This window comes from Dromaius novaehollandiae, chromosome 9, assembly GCF_036370855.1.
Source record: "Dromaius novaehollandiae isolate bDroNov1 chromosome 9, bDroNov1.hap1, whole genome shotgun sequence".
NCBI lineage: Eukaryota > Metazoa > Chordata > Aves > Casuariiformes > Dromaiidae > Dromaius > Dromaius novaehollandiae.
This window is the reverse complement of record NC_088106.1, coordinates 8,867,254-8,893,245: the sequence shown is the minus strand read 5'-3', so window position 1 is coordinate 8,893,245 and position 25,992 is coordinate 8,867,254. Positions and strand designations below refer to the sequence as shown.

At 39.5% G+C, this 25,992-nt stretch overlaps 1 long non-coding RNA gene across 5 annotated transcripts in view; it reads left to right on the top strand.

Moving 5' to 3' along the window:
* Positions 1 to 21,204: 21,204 nt before the first annotated feature.
* LOC135329157 (uncharacterized) overlaps positions 21,205 to 25,992 on the top strand; it is a 73,238-nt gene continuing 68,450 nt past the window's right edge. For all 5 annotated transcript variants that reach the window (XR_010390455.1, XR_010390457.1, XR_010390454.1 and 2 more), the window contains exons 1-2: positions 21,205 to 21,504; positions 22,830 to 22,921. This is a non-coding gene — a long non-coding RNA (uncharacterized LOC135329157). The remainder of the gene's footprint in view (positions 21,505 to 22,829; positions 22,922 to 25,992) is intronic.

The following is a 25,992-nucleotide window of genomic DNA, read 5'->3' as shown; positions in this document are numbered from 1 at the left end:
CGCAGAGAGGACAGCAGTCTGTTCTGGACCGGTGGCAGGCTTTAGCTTCAGTGTCTGATGGATGATGGAGTGAGTGTTTGGTGTTTCAGTGGACACCTAAAGCTATCTCTGTCCAGGAGGAAAAGGCATTTGTCTCTAAGTCACGAGACAAGGAAACTTTTCAAATTCATTTTGTTACGTAGCAAAGTTATTTCAGATACTTTTTAGGGGTATGTAATTTTGACAGTGTGACTAATAATAGCTCGTGTGAAGATTGTCGTTTATGTGAACCACATATCCGAGTGACCTACAAACATGCAAAATTGATGCATAATTTTAGTTGTTACTTAATTATGACATTAAACTGCATAGAAAATTATAGTATGTTGTAAATATTTTGATTTGTTCTCCATTTTTGTTTTTTTGCAATGAAGTACCAATTCATCATGAACAAAATAGAGAAAATTCAAATGCCTATTAACTCACAAATTAATAATATACGAAAGAAATATGGCAATTGTGGCACTTTATTAGAGCTGCAAATCTTTTTTTATTATTATGGCTTGAAAACCTAATAAATAAAGGATGAAAGAAACTTCATTTAATTACAGAACTGCATTGTAATGCTAGCACTATTGATAGAAAAGCTATTTAACAACATTATGATGCATGTTCAATTGTCACGGCTTTGGAAGGTGTAATGCAGTGGTTTAATGCAACATTATTTCTTTTCTCATCATTGCTTTTAAGCAGTGTTTAATATCAGTCATGTTTGTGTTCAGTTGTTTCCAATCTATTACAGCAAAAAGAATAACACAACACAGGTTTTCATTATTTAAAATGTAAAATCCTGATCAGTTTAAGAAGCAAGTAAAAGTAAACGTTATTAAGCCGTGAGATTGTGGGGCTTTTTTTTCACAGTGCACCTAATAAATAATTCTTTCAATAAATAAGCTAAACTTTATTAGAAAGTAACAAAATAAATATACCAGGCTGAGAAGCATTATGTTCCTTTTAGAATAGGGACATACTCTTCCATGTTCAAACATCCAGGGGTAACATTTAATTAACCCTCTCAGTAATAAATTCATTCAGAAATTTCTTTGTCATAATAAAAGCCATAGTAGAAAAAAACTTATAAATTCTCCTCTCTCAGACACCAATTAATATTAATTTACTAACTCATTAGTCAGAAAACCATTTCAAATAGGTATGGTTAAGGACTAGGGGGCCCCCAGGATTTTTTTAATGTTCGTTTGCTGCTGGCCCATGTTCTCAGGAATTTGTCAAGCAGGTCATCATCTTGTTGAAACTCACAGGTTAGGTCTGGAAGGAAAAAAAGGATGAAAGTGCTCAAGCCACAGCTCTACTACTCACCCCTCCTTCCTGTTCTTTGCTCGTTCTGCTTCTGCTGCCCTACATTTGCTCTGCCCAAATTTCCCCATCAGAGAGGTATTTACGCATACTAGATGTGGCCATCAATGCAGTTCTTCACAAAAAGAGCACAAATGGGGACATAAAGCAACTACAGAAGAGCCATCGCTTGGCCATTCAGCATATTTCTGACATGCAGAATTATACCAAAGTCATTGCCACCAGTTAGGATTTTCCTTTGAATTGAGCCACGTTGATCACACGATATGTGACTGTTGACTCATTATAGTGTGTGTATGTGGGAATGGGGTAGAGAGAAGGTGAGGGTCTTCCTTGTCTAGATGTTACATTCCTGAACTGCTTGGAGTCCCCTCTTTAAATGCAATCTAACCAAACTGTGTGCAGTGCACTTGGCGTTCCCTGTTGAAACCTTCCAGAATCCTTAAACCATCAGCTTCCGTGGTTCGCTGACTACCCGAATGAATTATTTTCAACTAATTTGGCACATCTTCAGAGGAGCAGATGGTTCTGTCTTTACTGCAAAAACAATAACTGCAGCAACAACAAAATAATATGTGATTCTTCCTGGAAACTCTTTAAATATAAGGGGGAGCTTGATGGCCATCTTAGGTTTCTGACAGAATGGTTTCAAGAAAGAAATACATTTAACAAGAAAATCACATTATAACTTACTAAGCAGAGCATCACATCCATGGAGCAGTTGGTTGAGGTCGGGGGAAGAATAAACTCTTACGCATGAGTTTCCAGTAGGACATCCCCTGCAGTACAGCAGCTGAGAAGAGAGAAATTATGAAAATACAATGTTGAGATTTTTTTTATCTCAGCTAAAACATAAACTAATATGCTAACTTATAGTGTAGAAGAGAGACTCTCCTGCCTACGAGACCTGTGCCAGTGTCAGTTTTCTGTCCTTTGTAGGGTGCTCTTGTTGTTATGGGAGTGTGCTGCAGAAGAAATATTTGGGGAGCTACCTTAGCTGAGGCTGTGCTTAAACATTTGGTTGCTGTGCCTTTCGTTTCTCAGCTGTTCTCAACCTGTGCTGTCCCCTCTGTTTAGCTGGTGAATAAGATGGGAAGACAGTCTTGCTTAAAATCAGTGCCCAGCAAAGACTTAGTACACTGCTCATTTTTCAGCTGGATTTCCTCCGTGATCCAGCTCATTGCATGGATAGATAATGGCGCAGCTGCATGGGGGTAGGAGTGAGCCATAATGGGCATGGCCTGCTTCATCTAGTGCTGTTAATGAGTAAATGCGCATCATGAACAGGCTGGCATGGACAAATGTGCATCTCTTCTCTTGACTCAGCAAGTGCCAGACTCTGCGAAGGAAATCACTGCTTGAAACAAATGGATGGGCGTTTGTGTTCACTGGAGACCGTCAGGAGGAGGTGGTCTAGATATCTGGGTTCTTCTCCGGGGTGCATTATTGCCACAGGCTGACAGTTCAGACAATTCCTGCAGCCTGGCAACATCCTCAGGAAAGCACGTCTGTTGTAACGTGCGCTATTCCCTTGCTCAGATCTAGCTGGTAGTTACCACCTACCAAGTGGTAGGGACCTGAACATCTGTCAGAGAGAGCAAACAGGTGGAATCCAGCTGTGACCACAATTGCTCTTGGAGCTCATGGGTCATGCTAACTCCTACTAGATGCTCCTTAGAAAACACTCTACTTGTAGGTGAGCATAATGCCCTCAGTCTGTACCCTGTGCCCCTGCTCAGTAAAGGTTTCATTTGATAATTACATGTTGGAAAAAATAAGAAGCAGCATATAGCATACTTAGCTTCTAAATATGTTTACTAAGGATACACAAAGAGCTCAACTGCACTCTCAGCGTTGATCTGACTGATTTCTGACAGCTACTTTACCCTGAAGCATTGAGATCGTTGTCAGAGTGCTCAGGGGATACTCACAGGCGTATTTCTTTTTCCCCCCCCCCGCATGATAAAAAGGATGGTAAAACCGGCAATCAGCAAAGAGCCTATGGCATGATTACAGGCACAGGTGGTTTGCTGAAATAACTTGTTTGTTGAACAAAGTAATTTTATTTTGCTTAATTGCTGCTTAAATATTCCTTACATCGAAACATTCCAAGGGGAAAAAAAGCCATTAATTATATAACAATGGACCAGGCTGTTGCTAGTGAGATCAATATAGCTTATCTGTTTACATGTTTCTCAATTGTATATGTTAGATAAAAGGCATTGGGGAAAAGCCATCTTAGTGAACATTGAATGATAGGACTTTGTTTCATAATTAGTTGATATTTAATCGCTATGTCATGAGACCTACATTTAAGCTTAGTTTAAGAATCCGCTTTTGCATGGATTATTTAAGGAAGACCAACATAGATAATTAATGCACACGAGTTGGGCGAGAAGGTGTTAACAGTACATAACATAACAAATAAGGTGATATAAAATAAAATGTCATTTTATTTCTTCTTTTCTATTCAGTGGCTTAAAGTTCTTAGGTTTTTTTATTCCGTATGTTCTATTTTCTGTCCTTTTTCTCATGTCTCTAAATGAGTTGTAGCTTTCAACCATTTTGTTGTCCATCAAAATCAGAAAGCAGAGAAATCTCACCAATTGTGAACTTTCGATTTTCAGTACTGCCTGTTCTGTCATTCTTAGTGTGCAGCCTTAAATTTAGGATCTCTCAGTGGGAGAAGATGGGCCTTTGGTGAAAAGACTGACTTTGTCACAGCTTGACAGCACTTTATTACATGCCTTAGGTTTATAGGCTTTGATGTTTCATGTTTATTTAGTTTAAAATTCAAAACAAGTTTGAAATGCAAAATAAGTTACATTCAAGCTGTAGGACAGCTTTGTTGTGGACTTCTGCATGTTTTATACCCTTTTTGCTGACCAAACATTTTTTTTAAAAAAAGAACTGTGAACATTTGACCTAGCTGATAATTATGGTGATAGACTTGAGGCTGTAGCTGCTTAACTGAGAACACTGGAAAAAATACACATGGAGAGTCAGGCTGTAGAGTGAAATAAGTCTGAAGCCATTCTGTATATGAGAATTTGCTGAATCTCTGTAGGACGTCCATGGAGTGAGGCTGTCAGTTTTGCCTCTGTTTGAAGTTAACTTCATAGTCTTTTTTTTTTTGCAAAAATATCGCTTCTGGAAAGTTATGAAACAAAGCAGGCTGTGCATCTGACCCAGAGGTTGGCAGCAGAAGTTACAGGGAACCAGGTGTGCAGGTGCCAGAGTTTTCCATCTTGCTTTATTTATATCCAGCCCCCTTACAGAATTGTTGTGTTCAAGAGGTAAGATTCATAGCAAATGAGTACTGGAGGAAAGAATTTTGCCTAGAAAGGATTTGCATCATCATCAAAGCTAAGGAAAAGGGATTGGAGTTGTTTTATGCCGTGTGGCTAGGAAAGCTTATCTGTACGGATCTGAGAATTATGCTGTGTCTTCAGATGATGATGCTATGCGTATCCCTTTCGCCTTTTGGTGACATAGTATGGCTCTTAATTTACCCTCAGTATACAGGGCTCTTTCCTAATAGCTACTAGAAGCTAGGATAAATACTTTTTTCAGGCTGCCATAGCCAGCATGTGTGGGCTAGTTTGTTAATGAAAGTGAGTGTCACTCACTTAATGAGAATGAATTTAATCAAACAGAGAAAGGTCCAAGAGGAGAAACAGACATGTAGATCTCTGAGATCACCATAAAAGTGTTTGATTTTTTAAAATGATCTTAATGAAGTATTTCTTTTTTTCTCTTTGTCTGAAGGTGGAGAGAACTTATATTTGTATTGACCAGTGATATCTAGTTGCTAAAATAAAGGTCTAACAATTTGTTTCCTCTTCCTCTTACCTATTCTGCATCTCATTGCTCTAGCAGTACAGGCTTTTCAAAGTCAGGAATGTTTTCATGTTTTGAGCGTGTTTCTGTTAAAGCGTTATAATGTAGGGTTGTGTTTAGCTGGCAATCTTGGACAGCTCAAATTGTTTTGTATTGTTTCACCTAGGTATAAAAAAGAAGATTTGAAGATTCATTGCTTATTACGTACAGGAAGCTTTGGGATCCTCATATGAAGTTTATGTATAACTTTTACTGTGCTGCAGATTCCTTTTTGAAGGAACTAGAGGGATCAGATGGAAGGGTGAGAGGGTGGGGACTTCCTTGATGCGTACATCTATCTCTGCCTGCTTTGCGTCTTGCCAAATCAGCTTGTGTTTAATCACTTTCAGAAAAGGGTCTCCTATACATGTTTGTCCATAACCAGCATAGTGAGATCCCACTAGAGCACCGTGGGCACTTTGTGCTTCCAACAGTGCTAATTGTTTTCAGTGTGACATGCCATTTTTTAAAAAGTGAAAATGAGCAGATTAAAGATCACAACCAAGATGTTTACAGTGCAACATGGTGAACAAGCAGATAAGGTAATTTTCCTCCTTCTGCTAGTTACCAAAGCAACACTATAAAGATCCTTTTAATTTAGTTTAGTGTCATGAAGATTAAAGCTTAATTAAAATGCTGTTATTAAAAAAAATTTAAAAACTGAAACAGCATAGGAAAGATAAAAAACATAACTATGGTCCCATGAATACTTATCACTTGTTATGAAGCTTTGGAGCAGACAGGGTTTTTTTTCTCTCAACTGAGAGTACTTTTATTCTGATCATAAATTTGAAGGACCAGAACAACCTAGGATCATAGCTGTTTATAAATTAGTAAGGCCGGTTGGAAGAAATGTATTAGTCTGCTCATTGAATACAGGATAGTGAGGTATTTTTTGCTGCCCCGTTTCCTCAAAGAGTTTTCTTGTACAGCTATCAAGGAGAATGACTTTCTGAGCGCAGAAACCCCACGCTCCGCTTTCCAGTATTTGCATAGAAACTCAGCTGTTTAATAGGGAAGGTTCCTTTTCTTGTGCTAATTGATAAACATCCCCCTATGGTGAATTTGGAAGGGATCAGATTTTCAAGTGGTACTAACTAGCATAGTTTCCGTGCATCAACAGAGCTACACTAATTTGAAGCAGGTGAAAAGATAGGTGGGGTTTCAGTATTAGGAATTCTTCCAGGAACGAGGCTTGGATCACTTTTGCTGCCCAGTTAAACATTTGTTGCTCTGCCAGGCTCATCCTAATGAGTCTAAAATCATTGTGGAGAAGCCATATGTTTGCCCAGTAGAAAGCAAACCAAGAGTGAGTTCATATTCCTTCACTGCTGAAATCAGAGTAGTCATCTCTGCTCAAGACAAAGCACACTGAGCAATAGAGAAAGTAGCTTCAGCTTATTAGCTATGTTGCTCGCTATATTTTGTTAGTGCCTTCAAGCACACAGCTTGGCAAGGTGCAATAGCTAAATATTAACCTGGAGAAGTAACTCCAAAAACCACCCCTCTAAATATGCTCTTTTACTAACTTCATCTGTTTGCTTTACTCAAGCATGCTAGAACTATCTTTGTCCATATATCACACATTACTTCTGTTTATGGAATTGTTTGCAAAATTAGTTGTTTAGCTTTTCATCAAATCACCTTCTACATTTATTACAGTATTGTAATGGCTACAACTCAGCCTTGTAGCTTAACTGTGGATCTTCCTGCCCCAGGATGTTGTAGAAACTGAAAGTTTACGGGACTTGAAGGATAAGCTCATGGAAACAAGTCTGCTGAGGTTGCTGAGTAGGTTCAAAACTGTGTCTGGCCCAGGATGTCTCTGCACTGTAAATGATGGGAGGCTGGGGGAGCACTCGGATGAAGTACTCACTTCAGCATTTACCCTGTTCTTACGCTCTTATGTTATCAAACAGTTCTGGCAAACAATTACAAATTTCAACTTTAAAAATACTCTTTTCCTAATCAAGACACAGGTGAATTTTCTGGCTTCCAGGCTCTCATATATATGTTATATAGATATATATTTATGAGATCTCAGCAGGCCTACAGTTTGTTTAGTTATGCCAGGCTAAAATTCTAATTTTTTTAGCTAAGCTGCTAGAAAACCTCATGGCGTAAATCTCTCTGTTGGTGTTCCTGCAAAACTTAATAAAAAAAACTTTTAACACAGGTGATACAGGAAATTCTCCCATACACTCCAGCTTGGATCATTGTCTTTCAGAAACCATAGCTTATGAGAACATAAAGGGCTGTATAATTTAATATCATCCAGGAGCAATTTCAGTTAAAAACTGTAATTGCCGCCTTAAGGAAAGTGAAGTATTTTTGTTCGCAAAGAATTATTAGTGTCTAATATCTGCTTACAGAAAAAAAAAGCCATGTAAATTTATTCCAGGATGCCATTGTACAATTTACACTGCCAGGGGCTCAGGCTATTTATGTTTTTGACTGCATCATCTTACTAAACTTAAAAAAAAAAATAAATTTCCATGGTAACCACTGCATCACACAACAAAGACATGTATACACCACTTAGATCTTTAAAGAGGCAGAGACTGGAACAAAAATATAGCCAGCATTTTTTTTACAAAATTGTGTTCTTCTCAGTAAAGGCTTGTTGTCTTTTTCAAGAAATTCTGATTTTGCATTAAAAAGCAGAGTGTAAAATAGTGCATTTAAAATAGCATAGTTCTGCACTAAAACTGTTAACTTTATGAGATCCATTCATGCAGATGAGACCAATGAGCTGTAAGAGAAAAGAGAGAATGGGTGGGAGATGAAGGTACTCTTTAGTTCTGTTTTTCTATTATTTCTACTAGATATTATTATTCTATTTTTCATTTGTTATCACAGCAAAATGATAAGGTCACAAGAAGGTCACAATGTTGGAATCTTTAAGAAAATAGTTACAGTTACGTTTCCAAACAGATTTTTATAGGTACTGTTCTGTGAAAAAGTGGAGGCGATTCTGTTTAACTTTTTACTGAAACTGCATATATTCATACTAGAGCATATATCACTTTAATAATGCATCACATTTTTCATCTTTTGGTTGGCGTGCACTATTTTAAATCCCAGATCCAGGCTGTGATCCCTTCTCTTAGATTGCATGGCGGAGAAGTGGCGTGGGAAAGCTCTGGGGCTGAGCCTTTGCCCGCTTCCCTGCTCACAGCTCCTGCACTCCCGTTCTTACAAGGGTTGTGAAAGAGTGTCAGAATTGCGGAGCTGAATATTGATGCCCCCCATACATCAGCATAAAACAGCTGCGTTAGAAATGTGGAGTGCTATGCTGGGTAGCATCAGTAGGTTATAAGATTTTGTGGCTCGGAATAGAGTTTCTAAGTCCAAAAGCAAGTGTCATATCTGATGGCTGGGGAGAAATTTGGCGTTTTGATTTTGTGTCCTGGATTCCAGTGAGCTGCTTCTGGGCTGAGGAGCTAGGGAGCGTGCCGACCGCATCAGGACGTGGCGATGGATCTCCTGGCATGTTGTGCAAAGTTCCTGGCAGAGGCTGCTTGTTGGTACAGCTCCATTCACATTAGAATCACTTTCTCACTGGAATTAGGAGGCACTGCGACTCCATCCCACCGCGCTGTGGAAAGCCTTCATTTTTGGCAAGCGCAGCCACTTGCCAATATGTAGCCCTCAGCAAAGTTACCTGGCTGAGTTATAAAACCTGGGAAATACGAGATTGTAATGAAAATGCCAGCGCTGCATTAAGCACAGCAGCGGTGGTGAGCACTGCTCTCGTGGCATTCTTTGCATCGGTTTTCATTCCTTCCCCACCGCAGCTCTGCTTCCCGCAGCCCTGGAAGTGAAAGATGTTCTCAGCACCGGGTGCCTCGCACGCAGGGGTGTCGTGCGCAGGCTCCCGGAGGAGCTGAGCTTCCTCAGTGCACCTTCTCATTTTGGGCAGTGCTGCAGCTTTTCAAGAGCGACAGGAGAGGCAATAAATCAAGGGACTGGGATAGCATGGGACTAAATGCTCCCTTCCTATAAATCCATCCTATACCTTTGAAATTCCAGTAATTTGACTTGAATTGCTTCTTGTTTACACCCAGCCCCAAGTAAGGGAAGACCACAGACTACTGTTGTCGTGGGAAAGGGCAGGAGCTTTCCCTTTGCTCAGGTGCCAGAAGCCTTGGGATATTCTACATTTCTCTGCAGCCTGTTCTTTCTGTTTTCGTGTTAGGATCATCTAAGTATGTTTTATTTAACTAATTTCCGCCTACTGAAGAACCTTTTCATACTTAATGAGCATAGTATAATCTCCTGCAAGTTGAAATGCTTCCATCTAACTAAATTTTTTGGACTTAGAATATTGGTATCTGGCTAAACTTAATAGTCTGCCAAATGGTGGAGGCTGGGCCAGCTGTTAGTAATGCTCCCTTCTTGGCAGGACACTTCGAAAATGCTGAACACTTCACTTCATCGCTTATTCTGCCTTTCCCTCTGCAGTTCCCCTTCCGTTTCTCTCCTCCTTTCATCTCAGTGTGCCTCCTTTTTGTCAGTAGTGTATTTGATTGAATGCTGGAGTGGAAGGCTAGGAACTTAGTAAGTTAATATTATTTGACTATCTGTTATAATATTTGAGTGTCACATATCCCAAACACAAGGTTTAGATTTTGTCGCACTATCTGTTGATTCTGAATGTGCAGTAGAGCACTATGTCCATCAAGGCACTCCTCTACAATTAGTCATTCTTGACTGAAAATTGTTGTTGTGATAAGTGCTAATGAATTACTTTTTGAAAGTGTCTGGTGTCAAAGCTCTGGGGGCTGTGAAAGTAAAGGCAAAGGTTACTGTAATGAAGCCCGGCAACTCTTTTGGTAAAGACTTCTTGCTGGCTTGAAGTGCTGATAGTGCTTTACATGCAGTTTTATGGGAACGCTCTGTGGGCATATATACATTATCTTCATATCTGTGGTTAAACATTTGATTGAAGTTCTTTATGAAGTCCATAAATGCAGAACATGTTTGTAAGTTTTTCCTGTGCCCAAACATCAAGGAGCAAAAAACCCCAGTTCTTCAGACAGCTCGCTGAGCTGTTGAATGCTGAAACTGGAAGATAATAGTGGAGTTTGGGGAAATAAAATTTCCATGGAGTAAGCTGGGTGACAACTGAAAAGTAAAATGAAGGAAGATTACAAATAGAAAGGAGTGTTGAAAAGTTGAGATATAGACAAAGACAAGCTCTAGGTTGGGAAAAGAGATGCAATTACATTTCTTCAGCAAAACTTCTTAAAACTCTTCACATGTGGTGGGAATGAAAGGACCTGTTTGCAGAATATACGATTGCTTAGAGCCTTGTCTATGCAGTTTCCCGCAGCATTAGAAATGTGTTTTGAATAACCGTTTCCATTGTTATAGCGAACATGTAGACTGGACGTTTCTCTTTTGCATCCATGCAATAAAAGACCGTAAAAGCCCAGAACATTTTTCTTCATCTTGAGAAAGCCTATAGCCCATCTGAATTGGTCCAGGACAGCTTCAATTAAGAGACTGTCTCATTGCCTCTTGCCACTTGTCCATTCTACTTTTGTTTCTTTCGCCTGAAATATGCCCTTCAGAAGCAGGATCTCATTAATCACTGTCTTTTCCCAGTAGTGTAACTGTACTGATTTTCAGAGATTACCTCTAACATGTAAGCAAAACATTGATGAATGAGGCCTTGAAATTCCATGTTTAATCTCTGTGGTAAAATACAATTTCTGTTAATATTGCAGGTTCTTCACTTCAAATAACTGCACCTTTCTTGATTGTCAGCCACTTGGCGTAATACGGGGGAAGAGAAGAATGACGGTAAGTGAATTGTTTGTGAGAATGGATCCCCTTTCTCCTCCTCCTCCTCCGTTGCACCATCATTATGACACAACATAGAGAAAAGGATGCTCTGCTATCCGGGAGAGAGGAACAAGCTGATTGGCATAAGGCTGGCGTTCACAGCTCCGGTAGCTGAATGCTGATCATGCTAGCTAGGGCAAGCCCCAAATCCACATGTGGCAGAGCAAAGAAGGAAGATATTCTTGCACATATTTCCAAAATAAATAAGGAAATACTGAATGTATCCTTTGAACGTGTGTTAACAAGCAGTGGTTTTGTAGCCAGCCAGCATGTTTTATTTTGCTCAGGACCATGTTTCTCTGTGGTCAGCTCATGTCCACTATAGTAATAACTGAAGCTGGAGTGTTATTTTTTTGTTGTTACTGTAGCTTAAGAGCAGGGTTGCATGCCCATACTTTTTAAAGAGGGAACCCCTCTATAAATCGCCTGTTTGCAGTAACAGCTACTGAATCTTTTATAAGTAATTTCTGTGAAAGTGATGTCTGCCTGACTGCTAGTCTGTCAGCTCCAATTGTATGCAATTAAAAAAGGGCAGCGAAAGCAAGTAAAAGCACTCTGGGTTGTTGAAATCTAATCTTTGTAAGGAAAGGAATTTGAGATGTGAGCAGTAATGCATTGTGGTATTGCAGTGCATAAACAGTATTTTTTTGTTCTTTTCCTGATTAGTTGCTTCAGTGGTAAGTGAGGTAACATTTTAAAGGAACTAACTAACTCATTATGTGGAATGACTCTGTCAGCTGTGATACTTAAAATCATCTTGCGACACTCTGGTGCTCAATGCATAAAATATTAGCTTTGTAAGTAACTCTCCAGCTGGATAGAGCCTTTTTCTTTCAGAAGTTAACCTAAGGATATGAGAAATATACCCTTGCATATAGTGTCTGATCTAGTGCCAGTGCCTAAGGATGTCATTGGAAAGACTCCCATCTTTAAACATTGGATCTGGGTCCACAGTGCATTCTGCAGTAGCTGAAGTGCTGAGGCTTGGACTGGCAGCAATAAAATATGGAATTACTATTTTTAAAGTAAGAAAGTGGCTATAAGGATATAGGTTGACAGTGGAAATGAGGACAAGAAAAAGCAAGAGCCACTGCGTACAGGCAGAAGGAGGGAATATATAGAGAAAAAAACTTGGGAACCAGGAAGAAGGTTAAAGTAATAGGCATTTAATCCAGTTTGTTTACATGTGTTAAAACATATGTTTTAAAACATAGTAAAACTGAGTAATAACTAAGTAATAGAGTAAAACTAAGCATTTTTCTCCATTAAAATGGGTAAATATTACCCCTATTTCAAAGATGTGAAGGATAGGACATAGAAGTACCTCACACAGTGAAGTCACAGGGAATGGCTAAAGTATGAACATTGAGATGTCCTGCACTTGCTCCCCAAGCTGGCATAAAATCAGATATTTTTTGTCCAGAATCATGGGACACGGTGGGAACTAGCAAGTCTGCACTTGATCTTGAAGACGCACTCAGCATGAGAGGAGAGAAATCCTGCAGGGAGCTGTGGTAGGTTTCTAAAGGCATTTTCCTCATATATACAAGCCTGAAGATAACAAACTCATCTCTAACTCACATCGCATCGATATAATGATAAGAAAAACATGGAACAGAGATTTAGGTGATGAGCCCAAGATCATGCATGTTGTTTTGTTAGCCCATTACATATAATGGCTATCTTTTCGCCCCTCTATTTGCACAGTTTCATGCAATTAGCATTTGGTCCATGTAGTCTTGTGTTTCTGTAACCGTACTGCCACTGAGCAACAGCATGTTATTAAAGCTGACATCAGAATCCATGAGACCCTCGTGTCCAGCCATGTGCTTGGAGAAGAAGGCATGCCTGACCAAATCGACAAAACCAGTAACCTCTCGGGACATTCAGGAACTGTGATGTTTTGCACTGCTTTGTAGCAATGCTGGAAGCCAGCAAAGGGACTGGTTCCTCTCCCAGAGCTATCGTGAATTTGATGGCATTGCACAGACTTGGACATATATTAAACAGAGCCATGTTTACTTGTGCTGCATAAGAATCACAGGGGGGAAGCAAAATCAATGTTTTCCAAATGGAATAGAAAGAAGCTGTTGGGGAAAGAAATGGTATTTTCAAGCTTCTTTGAAAGGTAACACAAACAATGCATAGAGGAAAAAAAAAAGTCCTCTAAGAAAAATCGGTTGCCAGTGTAGATGTCACTCTAAATTTACCTGTCTTTGGAGGGTTAAGGCTAGGTAGGTTCTTAGTATTATTTTAAAAGGGGGGTGCTTGAGTGAATAAATAGGCTTTGAAATGGACATTTTGAATTGCAAGATACACAATGCGGCTGTACATCCTGGCAGCAAAAGAAGGCACTCTGGTGTTCAGAGGGGCACTGAGATGACACCGAGAGTGCATGATACAGAGACGTAATGAAACAGAGATCAATGTTAAAATGAATGTAACAGCACTGAGGACTGTACACAGATCAATACTCCTGTAAGCCATAGAGTATAATCCCGCTGTAAAGGTCTTGTTAGATAGTACAGTCAATTCTGTGAAGACACATTTTTCTACATTTCTCAGATGCACCCCTGACTTGTCTGCCCCAAAGACTGTGTTAAAATGTCCTTCTTTTGGAATGCAAAGGCTCAAATCTTTGTTTTCCCATCCATGCATGCTAATGGAAAAATGCAGTCCATAATAGTAAACTCCCAATCCTCAAAAATGTGGAATAGGAGGATAAGATGAACAGTCGGAAATGGTCTGTGTTTCATTAAGTCTTTGAAATGGTATCTCATCACTGGTCCCCCCTTAGCACCAACTCCTTTTCTTTAAAGAATATATTTTAAGTGCAATTACTACAAATGCAGTCTCAAAGGAAAGGGGGAGGCCAGTCTCACAGCCCTTGCTTATATTGTGCAAAGAACTTGCTTATGGTTATTTTCCACCTCCTGATTTTTAGAGCTTAAAACCATTAAAAAAAGATCAGTTTTTCTCCCTTCTTGATGCATGGACAGCTTTCAAAATAGAATATGGTTATTCGTGTAGGCTGAGATGTGGTCTGTGTGTGTGTGTGCACACGTGTATATATATATATTTATATGTATGTATGTATGCGTATGTTTCTGTATTTTCCCTGAAGATCTTGGGCTATCCGGATTTCTTCTCATGCTGCTATGGACTTCATGCCTCTCAGAGTCCTCATGCTTTCAGTTTTGTAGTTGGATGATTTGTAGGAAGTGCTGATAGTCGGGTTGCTGCTAATGACTCTACCATGCCAAGTCAAACTGTTTCCTGCAAGGAAATAGCCAATGCAAATGTAAGAGAATAGTCAAAATGTATTTCCTGCTTAATAGGGAATTTAACACTTGGAGAAGTGCAAATGAAAGCACCTCTAATCTGCTTTAGGTTGACCCTCCTGCACTGGCTCCAACATGTGCAGATGACGGAAGGCAGTGGACGAGCATTATTCACCAGTTCTGGTGTTGTCAGCTAAGCAGGGATGTGTGTGTGTGTGAACCAGCACCAGCAGCAGTTAACCACAACACGCATTACCCTTGTCCTGCATGTGTTTGGTGCTCGGTGACACTGCAGCTTTAATTTTTTGTTTGCTACCCCGTGACAGCACTGTCCACAAGGTATGGCATTGCTGCCTGGTCTGGTATTCTGAGAGGATTTCTCTTAGAAAGCAGTTGATTTAGGAGTGAATGATTCTATGGATAGAGCAAATACAGCAGATCCAGCCTCTTACCTTGGAAGGCCACATGCCTGCTGCACTGTAACTACACAGACCAGTGTTTGCAACTATTGTTTCCTTACTTCGTCTTGCATTTCACTGCCTGAAATGGTTTATTCACTAATTAGAGTTATTATCTCCCCACTGATATATTTTAGTATCGTACTTGCTACAGATCAAAGACAGTAGGACATTCAAAATCTGTTAGATGTTTTAGAGCAACCTTGGCTCTCAAAATAGTCATACGGGATCAGATATACACTGCACTCTTATTTCATCTTTCTATCCTGCATGGGCATGGGAGGCAACAAAAACACATTCTGACTATCATGCTGCTCATGGAAACCGATACCTTATCACAGACAGAGCAGTGGAAATTGCATTCCCTATTTTTATTCTAGTGTGTTCTTAAAGCAAAGTTTCCTTGACACACACATGCTCTTGTGAATACATTAGAATGAGTAGGTCCTTGATTTCTTTTCGGTTCCAGCCCTGGCTGCCACTCTCTGTATCAAAGATAATATATCTCAATTTTTAGTTTGTACCTGTCTTCTCCTTTTCATGAATATAGGAGTTTATATTTTTCATTGCCATTTCCAAAGGAAGCTATTAGTTCTACTCCTTTCTGACCCTTGGCATTTCTCTTCAATAGGAAGTGTTGATTTTTTTAAACAGCAGGAAACAGCTAAAGCAAATGAAAATAGCATAAATAATTAAATAATTACAGTGTTGCTTCAGGGAAAAGTTTCCAGGCATAATCTAATAACAAAGACTGGAGATACCATTAGCATTGTGCGTTGATTCTAGATCCCCTGGGATAGTCTAATAATTAAGCCTATGTTTTCTAGTCCCATTTGGCCTTAATAGCTATTATGATCATTAAGTGTAACCTGCCATAGACTGATTTCTAAATGCCTTTGTGAGTTCAAAACCAAACTCTGAGACCCCTTGGGAGGTACTGAGTTGATGAGAAAAAAAGTATTCTCTTTAGTCCTTCAAGACCCTCTTCTCACTTTCATTCCAAAGCTCTGCTTTTCTTCCGAGTATCTACACCCTGCAACTTCACACTTGTTTCTGAGTCTCAGTTAATCTGTTGCTGATGCTATGGCAACTCTGAAATTTCATTACACTTGCCCACATTTATCATCATCATCTTCAATGTTCATGATTGAGCGTGTCTACTGCCGTCCATATATGTGGCTGGTGAAATGAAAGAAACAAACTGCATTGTCACCATCATGAAGGCCACTCTTAAGTAGATGCTCTTCATGGTGCAGCTGTAGTTTCAAAAAATTCAGCGTTATCTGAAAACCGTCAGCTGTAGTTTTTTCCAGAATGTTACCAGCATTTCTTCTGCTTCTACAGGAAAAAGCAAAAACTTGTTAAAGGGGTTGTTCCCTGTCATATTAACTGGCAGTACTGGCAGTAGCTGAGCACCTGCAAGTGATAGGACTCACTTTCTCTGCTGCAGAGAGAAGCATTGCAAAAGCAATGCACAAGCAAAGCAAGGTACAAGCGTTCAACTCTTCTGTCACTCCTTGCCAAACGTGTCTGAAATTTATTGCCGGTTAGATAGCAATTCTCTCCGTTTACTGATTTGATTGAAAGGATGATTTATCAAGGCTCAGCATCACGCTGAATGCTGCACTCTGGCCTGAAGGGTAATGAGTTGTAGACACATCTCATTCGCCTTCCTCACGTGACTGTGAGAGATTATTTGACAAGGTGAGTATTTGCAGTCTTTGGCATGACTCAGAGAGAGTTTTTCTGGGGCAAGGATTGTTCACAGTAGCTTCGGAATCAGCCCACTCTTTGACCCTCCGAGCAGGAGAGGAAATATAATACTAACAGGAGGTTTCAGGTAGCTGCAGAAAGACAAAAGGGAGCATAGATGAGAGAGAAGTGGAATGGAAAATGGCACCGGGAAGGGCAATGAAAATGGCAAGAAAATAAAAGGATTAAAATTACCAGAAAGTGAAATGATATGTTATTGTTGTCAGTGCTGTTACCCCTGCTGTTGGCGTCGTCATGTTGCTTAACACTGTTTGACATTGTCTTGGCTGACTACAGGAGCACAATTCTGTATTTGTCTCTCTCATTACAATACATTGCAAACTAATACTTTCTCTCTCTGTGTATATTTGTTTTGGTTATGGTGGGTTTTTCTTAAAAAGCCCTGGTATTTGTTTCAATCACTGCAATATCCATCGTCTCACCTTAATTTAGAGTCATAACTAGCAGTATTTCTTTGCAGTGTAAAGGGTGCATTAGAACAAATGCCACTATTTATCAACTGTAATGCAGTTCTTTATAAAGGTCTTGTGTGAGCAAAGAATAAAAATGCAACAATAGTCTCACAATAAATACCCTAAATCCTTTATTGCCTCTTTATGGTATAATCTCTCTACAGTTGTACAATATATGACTGTTTAGAAAAAGCATCAGAATACAGTTATATGGTTTATTTACCAGGAGATGGCAATGGTGATCTACTGCAGTATTAATTTATATACATAGCGCTGATATAATTTTTCTGCAACACAACAAACTTCAGTATGAATGAAACCAAAGCGTTCTGATACTGGTTTTCCCTTTCTTATTTCTGGCTTGTTTCAGTTGCTGCTATGCATTGTAAAGAAAGTCTTATTTTTTTCTCTTTTTTGATTGAAATTGCTGTCACTACAGCTTTTTAAAGACATCTAAATATAATCATTCTAGTGTTCTGGAAAGCAGAATATTATTTAAGAGCTGAGGAGCCAATACCATTGAGTCAGACGTGCCACGTGTCAGAAAAATCAAATGATCATTGAAAGTAAAAGCTTAAAAGAATGTGCTTAGATTTTCCAGTATCAAAATTGAACTTCAGTAGTTAATGGAGAATATATTATAGGTTATGCTATTAAAAATTATATTATCTTTGTCTATAAAGTGGCTTGAAGTATGGCCTTAAAGTATGTAGACTTAAAGTATGCAAGCCATTTTACAGAGCCTGAAATGAGCTGTGGTCTGCAATGTGGGGGACAAAGATGGTCACTCTGCACCCAGCAGTATCCCTGCCTGTGAGAGGAGTGAGCTGGGGCACTGCTGGCTTGCTAGCCCTGCTTGGAAGGAGACCCGGGATCCTTGCAGAGCAGTTACCATCTTCCACCAGGAAACTACTCCCATGGTCAGCGCTTCGTTCAGTCTTTGGAGATGCACGGTAGCTGCCTTAGGGCTGTCAGTATGTGGCTCACAGAGCTGAGAGGGTTGGCCACTCTCAAGTTGAATAAACGCTTTAACTCCGTCTACTTTTTGTTATCAGATGTCATATGCAGTATGACCAGTTTAGATATATAGGTATATGAGAGCACGCTGCCCTGTCATTGCCAATGCCGTACTGCTTGTGATCCTTTGTGCATCTGAGGATCTCTCTTGTCTGCTGTCAGATACTTAAGTTGGCTGTATGCTAACTAGTTTTATGTTGCTAAGAGTCTCTCTGTGCTAGCGTGGAGCTCATTAAAGAATAACCCCCAAGGCCTTATTCAGCTTCTCATAGGGATGTTGCAGCCACAGTGATTTTTCTCCAGGATGTACTGAAGCTGGTGGTTTAAAGCCCATTTATGTATGTCTAGTGGTGCTGCATAATTACAATAATGACTGCAATAGATACATACCCAGAAAAGGCAGATTTGTTAGTGCTCATGGAAGGCAGCATTTCCCAAAGTTTGAGAGTATACTGATGTGAATCCTGCAAGGGATCAGCCCTGACCACACACAGTTATCTCCGTTACTCTCTGGAGGGCCTGTTTGCTTTTCCATGCCCCGAGAGGAGAATGTAGCTGTCACAATCCCAAATCCTTCTATTCTGGAGTGAACACAGTGAGTGAGGAAAAAAATAGTGACCTTTGCCTGTCTTTCCAAAAAAAAAAGGCCTTTCAAGTATTTACTGCTTTATTTAAACTAGCCACTCAATCATCAGTTAGAACCAATTTACATAACAAAACTACAACTTAAAATGCCAGTATTATTGTCTCTTTGTTATTATTTCAGCGTTCCCAAAAGAGGCAGCCAGGATAGTAGATGCGTGAAGCTGCGAGAGGAGTGCAGAATAGGTAAGGAGCATTGATCTGTAACGGTGGCTGACAGGAGGGAAAAAAGCATGTTTTACTCTTGTGAAGGTCTCAATTTTCAACTGTTTCAAACTCATTTAGTTTTCTACAGCGTTTCTTCACTACGGCGTCTGTCTGGTACTTCTTTGCCATCATATTATCACGTTGTAGGACTACTTTGTGAAGGTTAGTCGTGTCCTGTCTAAATCTATGAAGTACAAAGAGCTAATATTATTTTACAAATAGAGAAATAAAGCACAAAGAGACAAAAGGTTTTGGACAGGGACAGGCAATGTCGCTGGAACTGATCCTGAGTCCCCCATTTGGTGAGCTAAATCGCCCTTCCCTGCCCACGGAAAGGCTTAAACTGTCCTTTCCTTCCTCCGATCTGAATTAGTTGGTCCTCACTCAGCTCCCATCTGTGCCACGGAGGAGCAGCAAACTTAGAGCACACACAGAGTATTTCCCTTATTGTTTCGGAGGATTTTTGTGACAGGGTCTGCCAGCTCGGCACTCAGACCCCCTTTCCAAGGGAACAGCCAGCTCCCTCTAGTCGAGGAGGAAAGACGCTTTGTACACAGCAGCAGTCCCACATCACGCACCCGTAACACCTTCCACTCGCACATCTCGGACTACAAAGGAAAGGTGGAGGTAGGAAAGATCCTTGTCGGTCTTAGTTTTCACCAAGCAAATTGGTGCATGGAGAGAAGTGAATTGGCCAAGTGAAAGGCAGCAGGAAAACAGTAGATAGAATCTGTTCAAATTTTTCTACATTCTGTTAAAAAACAGCACAAAGTTGATCAATGCATTGAACATTGCTGTCTTCCCTGGGCACCAGGGCAGCCACAAGTTCTGCCTTATGGGCAGGTTCACCGGCAGCTTCAACGTCTATAAGGACTGTGAACCACTCTGGTGGGGTTCATGTCTCTTCAGAGAAGGTTTTTTCAGAAAGGGCAAAATTATGTTTAGACTGACAGTTCCACATAAAAATGTCTTGTCTTCTTTGCTGGATTTCTTGCTGTGAATACCACATTCATGTCAGCTGTGTGGCAGGAGGAATTATGAGTCTCCCTTTTCCTATCACTTATTTAGTTCCCCTTCCAATCATCCTTGTCTTACCTACTTAGGCTGTGCTTACGCTCCAGTAGAGTAGAGATATGCATGTTAGCTTGAAATGGATTAGCTCAAGTGTCTCTTTACTTCACTAAAATCAGTGCTGTAAATGTATTAAACTGCAGGCTCTTCAGAGAAGGGACTATTTACTGCTTTGTTTTTACATTGTCTTGTACAACAGGGCCCAAACTAGAGAGGCTCTGGATGTGACTGTGGTGTAAATAATACTCACAGTGACCCAGAGGGAGATCCAAGGCTAGACTCAGAGGCTAGCAATTCATAATGGGTAAGGAGAAGTTTAAATTTCTGAATTATAAAGTTGTAAAAAAGATGCAAAGGGAACTAAGGGCATTCTCAGCCCACTCTTTGATAGTACAATACATAAAAAAACAGATTTTGTAGGAGTATAATAAAAGATTGTATAGGAGTATAATAAAACCCAGACACAAGTCTGAAAAATTCATTAGTTTCTGCCATGACTAAAATAAGCACTGTCTATGAAAACTACTTTGCAATGGTAATGAAAAGTGAGTGCGAAAGCAAGTGTTAGCATCAGTGCTGCGAAGTGAAATAATTTCTGTATACTCAGATTCGTCATTGTGAACAATGTTGTTGATTATAAACCACATCAAATTCTCCGTCCCCCAAAACATGTATTTTATTTTGCAGTTTTTCTAGCAATTAGGAAATCAACAGAATACTATCCGGTTTTACCACAATTAAGCTAAATATATACTTTAAATGATATAAACTACTCCGTAATTGTAATATCTCTACAACAGTAACTTCTTTTGTCTAGGAACAATCAGCAATATTTCTTGAGTATTTTTCAGAGGTGGCATTTAATGATAATGATGGTACTGAGCTCTGTCGTAATTTTGTAATTTAAAAGGTCCTTGGATATAATTTAGAATCAAGTTTGACCGGCAGTACTTCATTTATTATAATTTGAAAAGAGGAGTCGCCTAGATTTGGATGGATTTTATGGCCCCTTCAGCGTGTATGAGTTTGGAAGGGATGATGACACAGACTTACAGCAGTGCAAGCAGTTCTCTGAAAACAGGTTTATATCCAGCCACTTGTGAGATAGCGTTCGCTTGTAAAACTATTACCGTGTCATTGTGCTGAAGACCTTTGGGCTCAAGGAAATATAAATGCATCTCTTAGGCTCTTCGTGCGAGAACGTCCACCTGGCGTTTGGGTTCAGCCCATTGCCACTGCGTCGGGGGAAAGGTCTAGCTGGGATGTGCTGCATGTGGTGGGCCTGGGAGGCAGCGGTTTTATTTCGGTGCTTTTGTCAGACCTAGTGGGATGCATATGCAGCTCAAGAGACAACTCAAAATTCTCCACCGGACTGAGAATGTCTCTGCTCGGACAGTTTTGTCTCCAGCAGTCTGAAGGCTGGTCGGTTCCTGGCGTTCTGGCCATCAGAACTGAGTGAACACTCCAAAATGATGTACACAGATATTGAAATAAAATCCACAAGTCTGCCTGGAAGAAAAGGTGAGTTCGTTTCTATTCATACCACTATCTTAACATTTATTTACATGTATTTATTTAGAAAAATAAAACCCAGGTAGGAAGTGAAAACAATGCAATGGAATATTTGGTAGCCAGTGACACAAAACAAATCGAGACTCAAGAGTAGCAAGTAGCCACTAATGTAATCATAAAACTGGTTCACAAATAATTTATTGGCTAGAACATCTTCACATAAAGTGTTTGCATTCCTTTATTATCCGCTGAATTAAAACGTTAACTATGCAGTAAATTATTTATATATGCATAGTTTTGAATAATGAACACGTGAATTTAAAAATTAGATAGCTTAGGTAAACTTTTCAGAACTTTTCAGTGTTGGCCTGTCTATGGTTAGGGAGACCCTCCCACCGGCTTCCAAAGGGCTTTGGAAAATTTCATCCTTCACAGATTACTTGTAGATAGAACTAATCTAATAAAATATGTTGTTTGTTGTGAATATTTCACTCAGGGCTTCTTACATGTTTTTAAACATCCCATTCTATTTCCATTTGACCTCATTTACTCTGTGTGATACCATTTGACCGAGAGGTAGCTTACTGTCTAATTGAATGCTAACTCCTTTTATCATTCAGTTCAATAATTTACATTTACTTCAGGTATTTGGGAAAAAAAATGGCAGAGATAGACCCTATCCATTTCAAATACTCTCTGCCTAACTATAGCTAGAAATTATAATTAGTATAATTCAGAATACTACTGAGTTCTTTCCTATATCTGCGTTAAAATGTATTTCATGAAGAAACTATCATGACTATAGTTAAAACAGTGTTTCTTTATTGAAGTAAATACAATTGACAAGTAAATGAGTTTATATTAAAGCTGTTTTAAATTTCTAGTTTTAGAGATGTAGTGAGCCAGATTTTTTTTAACAATGAGCAGTGTACAAGTTGATTTATTTTGGAGTGTGCAATAGCATGTTCAAATTCCTTCCAGAAGGTAAAGTTGTTCAATGAATTTTAAAAGCAGCCCTTATATGCCCAAAACCATTGGAAACAAACCTATGGAACAAGTTCACTAAAAGAAAAATCAGTCCTTATTCAAAGGCTTTTTAGCAACAGTTGAAGGAAAAAAAAAAAAAGCATTTAATCTTTCACCCTTTTATGCCATCTGAAAGCACAAGAGTCTCCTGTCTGGCTAGTTTGTGGATACAGCAAGTGTATCCGCTGCTTGGCCTTTTGCCTTTTCCTATTAAAATCAGCTAACACGGTTAGATGGTGCAGTAAGTCACCCGGGGATGGCATGGCGAACACAGTCCTCATAAACCTTCTGCTTCCTCTTCTCCTTAGAGGAAACCAAGTTCTCTGTTCTCAAGACTGTCGTCATGAAGTTATCCATAGGACGATGATATCAAAGAAACAAGGGGCTCTAACAGGAGAAGGTAATTACAAGACAAAGTGCATTGCTAGCCATATTTAGATGAATATTTACCATAGTGGATGTGTATTTTTCATTAGATAAATGAGATAAGGCTTTCTCAGCTTAACTGCAGAGAAAACAAGAGAGGGATTAGTTTTCCTCTATGGAAAGATTTTTATTTTCACGGGCCCCTCTAATCAGTCTGTCACCTTCCCTGGCTGGCTGGTTACTAATGTCTTTCTGTAGCAAGCACTCATCTGTCATATCCTGTGCATGTCCAGACACATCTCCCTTGATCAAGAATAGACAGTTTATTTTCCCCGACGACTTGCATGCACAGCCAGGCTTGGGGCTCAGTCCTCTGCGTCTCCACCGTGACAGCACTTCAGTGTAGAAATGACCTAGGTTTTCCACCAGCTGCAGCTGCGCTCCGTGCTTCTGAGGACAGGCTGCCACCACTGCCCAGCGTGACTGGCGTGCCCACTGCTTGGCTACATCCCCATCATGCAGCAATCACAAACTGCTGTGCAGGTCTAGCCTAAGAAATGGCATACTGAGAGTACACATACCCTTAACTATGATTAAAAGGCTTTTTCAAAAATTTATTGGCCAATTCTGGTGACCACCTTTCATGGACTGACTAAAGCAAGTTTTGTGCTGTATTTCTCAAAAAAAAAAAAAAAAAAAGAAAAAAAAGAAAGAAAGAAAGAAAGAAAAACAGATCCACAATACAGTCCTGTCTTTCCTCTCTACTTTATCTCACTTTCCACTGACATGAAATTAGGGAAGAAATCCAGGCCTTATTTCACATAGCTTAATAGAGCTTAATAGATAATATTGTTCAAGAAAAATCTTAACATACCATGTCTTTAGCTGAAGCAATTTGGCAAGTCAGAACCTATCTTTTTGCTTTAAGCATAATTAAGCATTAATCAATTTTGCTAGTTTTAACATAATTTTTGTAGCCTCCTAGAAGGCACTGATTTCTTTGCCAGTAGTATGTTAGACAAAAGACTGCACTTTGCTTTATGCAAAGTACCCAACCAATGTAAAAGACCTCCCCTCAGTAAACTACATGATTTTGTTCTGTGCTCTGTCCCTTATACAGGCATGCTTGTCTCGTGAACCAAAATTAACTTTACTTTTGTACAGTTAACAACAGAGATTAGTCTGTGCAATTATTGAGCAAACAAAACAAGCCACTTCCTTCACTGTCTTGTACTATATACAGCTGCCAATATATGTTCAAACTTTCAAATGGTATCACCGGGGTAAGTAGGAAATTTTGATGCGTTACCATTTCATAGGAGCAGAGACAAGTAGATGACAATTTCTGGTGAATTTATTTTCATCCTGCTGGAGAACAATAAACTAGCTAGAATGCACTGAGAAACGCAGAACTATTCACACAGAGGGGATTTCTGCCTGTCGCCTTCTGTATTAAGATACCAACTTAGGCTGCAGTACCTCCATACCATTTGCTGCTCTTTCCCTTTCAGAGCAGGATTTTTAATCCAAAAAGTCACCACTAAGACAGAGTACGGACTTCAGGTCAGGCCTGTCGTATCCAATGCCAAGGTCTTGATTGTCCTACATGTACAGTCTCCATCCTTCGCTGACCTAACATCTTCCCAGCAAGAGTTTTTTGGAAACGGCAGACTAAGAGAAAATTTTGAGAAAAGAGAATCTCGGTGGGAATAGTCCAGCTGGTTCAATTTTACTGACAGCTTAAACAAGTGTAAATGTCAACGTGAGGGTTAAGTTAGTGGAAAATCAACCTGCATGTGCTCTTCGTCACACTGGGACAAGTCAGGGATAGGTCCTGAAAAAATCATTTAACAGGAATATAATCACGAGGACAAGATGGTCCAATGCATTTACATTTAGTATAGCTTTAAATAAAGGGAATTCCTAAAGGAAATATCTTTTATCACGTAAACAGTGAGTCACTGCCAACATATCTGGCAAGGCTGAGGATCCAACTCCCTTGACCAAGCATCAGAATAGCATGAATAATGTCAAGAGGCAGTGATGAGGCTGTCAGATACTGCTACTGTCATTACCCTATTACCCTGGCTATCCACGAGCTTTACAGAAACTGTCAATGGATATTTTAAACAATAAGTGCAGAAAGCATAACTATTTTACTATATAATCATTGAAGCTAATCTCTTTGTGACAAGGTCAGCATTTACACTACTTCCTTTGTAATCCCCTACATGCCCATACAGCTGAAGCTTAATCGTACCAGTACTGAAAATGAGACTTTTATGCAGACTGAAAAAAGTTCTTTGATTTATCTGTACACCAAAATAGTCTGGTAGTTTGCCTTGAAGTTAAAAGAAAAAAAATATACTCTGTCAAATCCTGTACATTCCTTTTTATGTATTTTGTCATTTCCCCTCTATTAACTCTGTCCTAAGGTTGAAAAGAAGAGTGCACTCTAACTTCCATTTACATACTGTACTTTCACTTAGATTTTTTTGGTTGCAGCCTGTTAAATTTATTGACTATAAGCCCCTTGAGCTATTGAAAAGTATGCAGCTTACACTGTATATCTTTTGAAAGACGCTACTGGTAGCCTGTTTTAATGTGTTTACTCTCTCCAGATACAATTTGTCTTACATATTCATTGGTTTTTTAGTGCCAGGACCAGTTTCTTCATTGTAGCTATTGTTTCGAATTCTTGCACAGATATTAAGGCTCAGTAATTTTTCAGTGCTGCTCAAGGGATCTGAGTGTCAAATGAAATAATGAGTGGGAATTTGGGCACTGAAAACCCCTAAGCAGCTGGCTTCGGAAATCTCAACAATATAATAAAGAAAAATAATTTGAGATGTCGTGAAAGACACATTGAGGTGTCTGGTATACTTCATATTTACAAATAGAGCTGGCCAAAAAGTAATACTTTACATTCATTGACAATTACATTTCATTTTAATTTCAAGATTTCATGTAGCCTGAAAGTCAGAGAAAATTTCATTTGTGTAACACCAGTACATGGAGTTGGGAAAATGAAATATGTTCCCCTACATACTGCAGCTGCTATTTCTAGTGGTGGAGCTGACCAGAATATTGATTTCATTAGGCAAG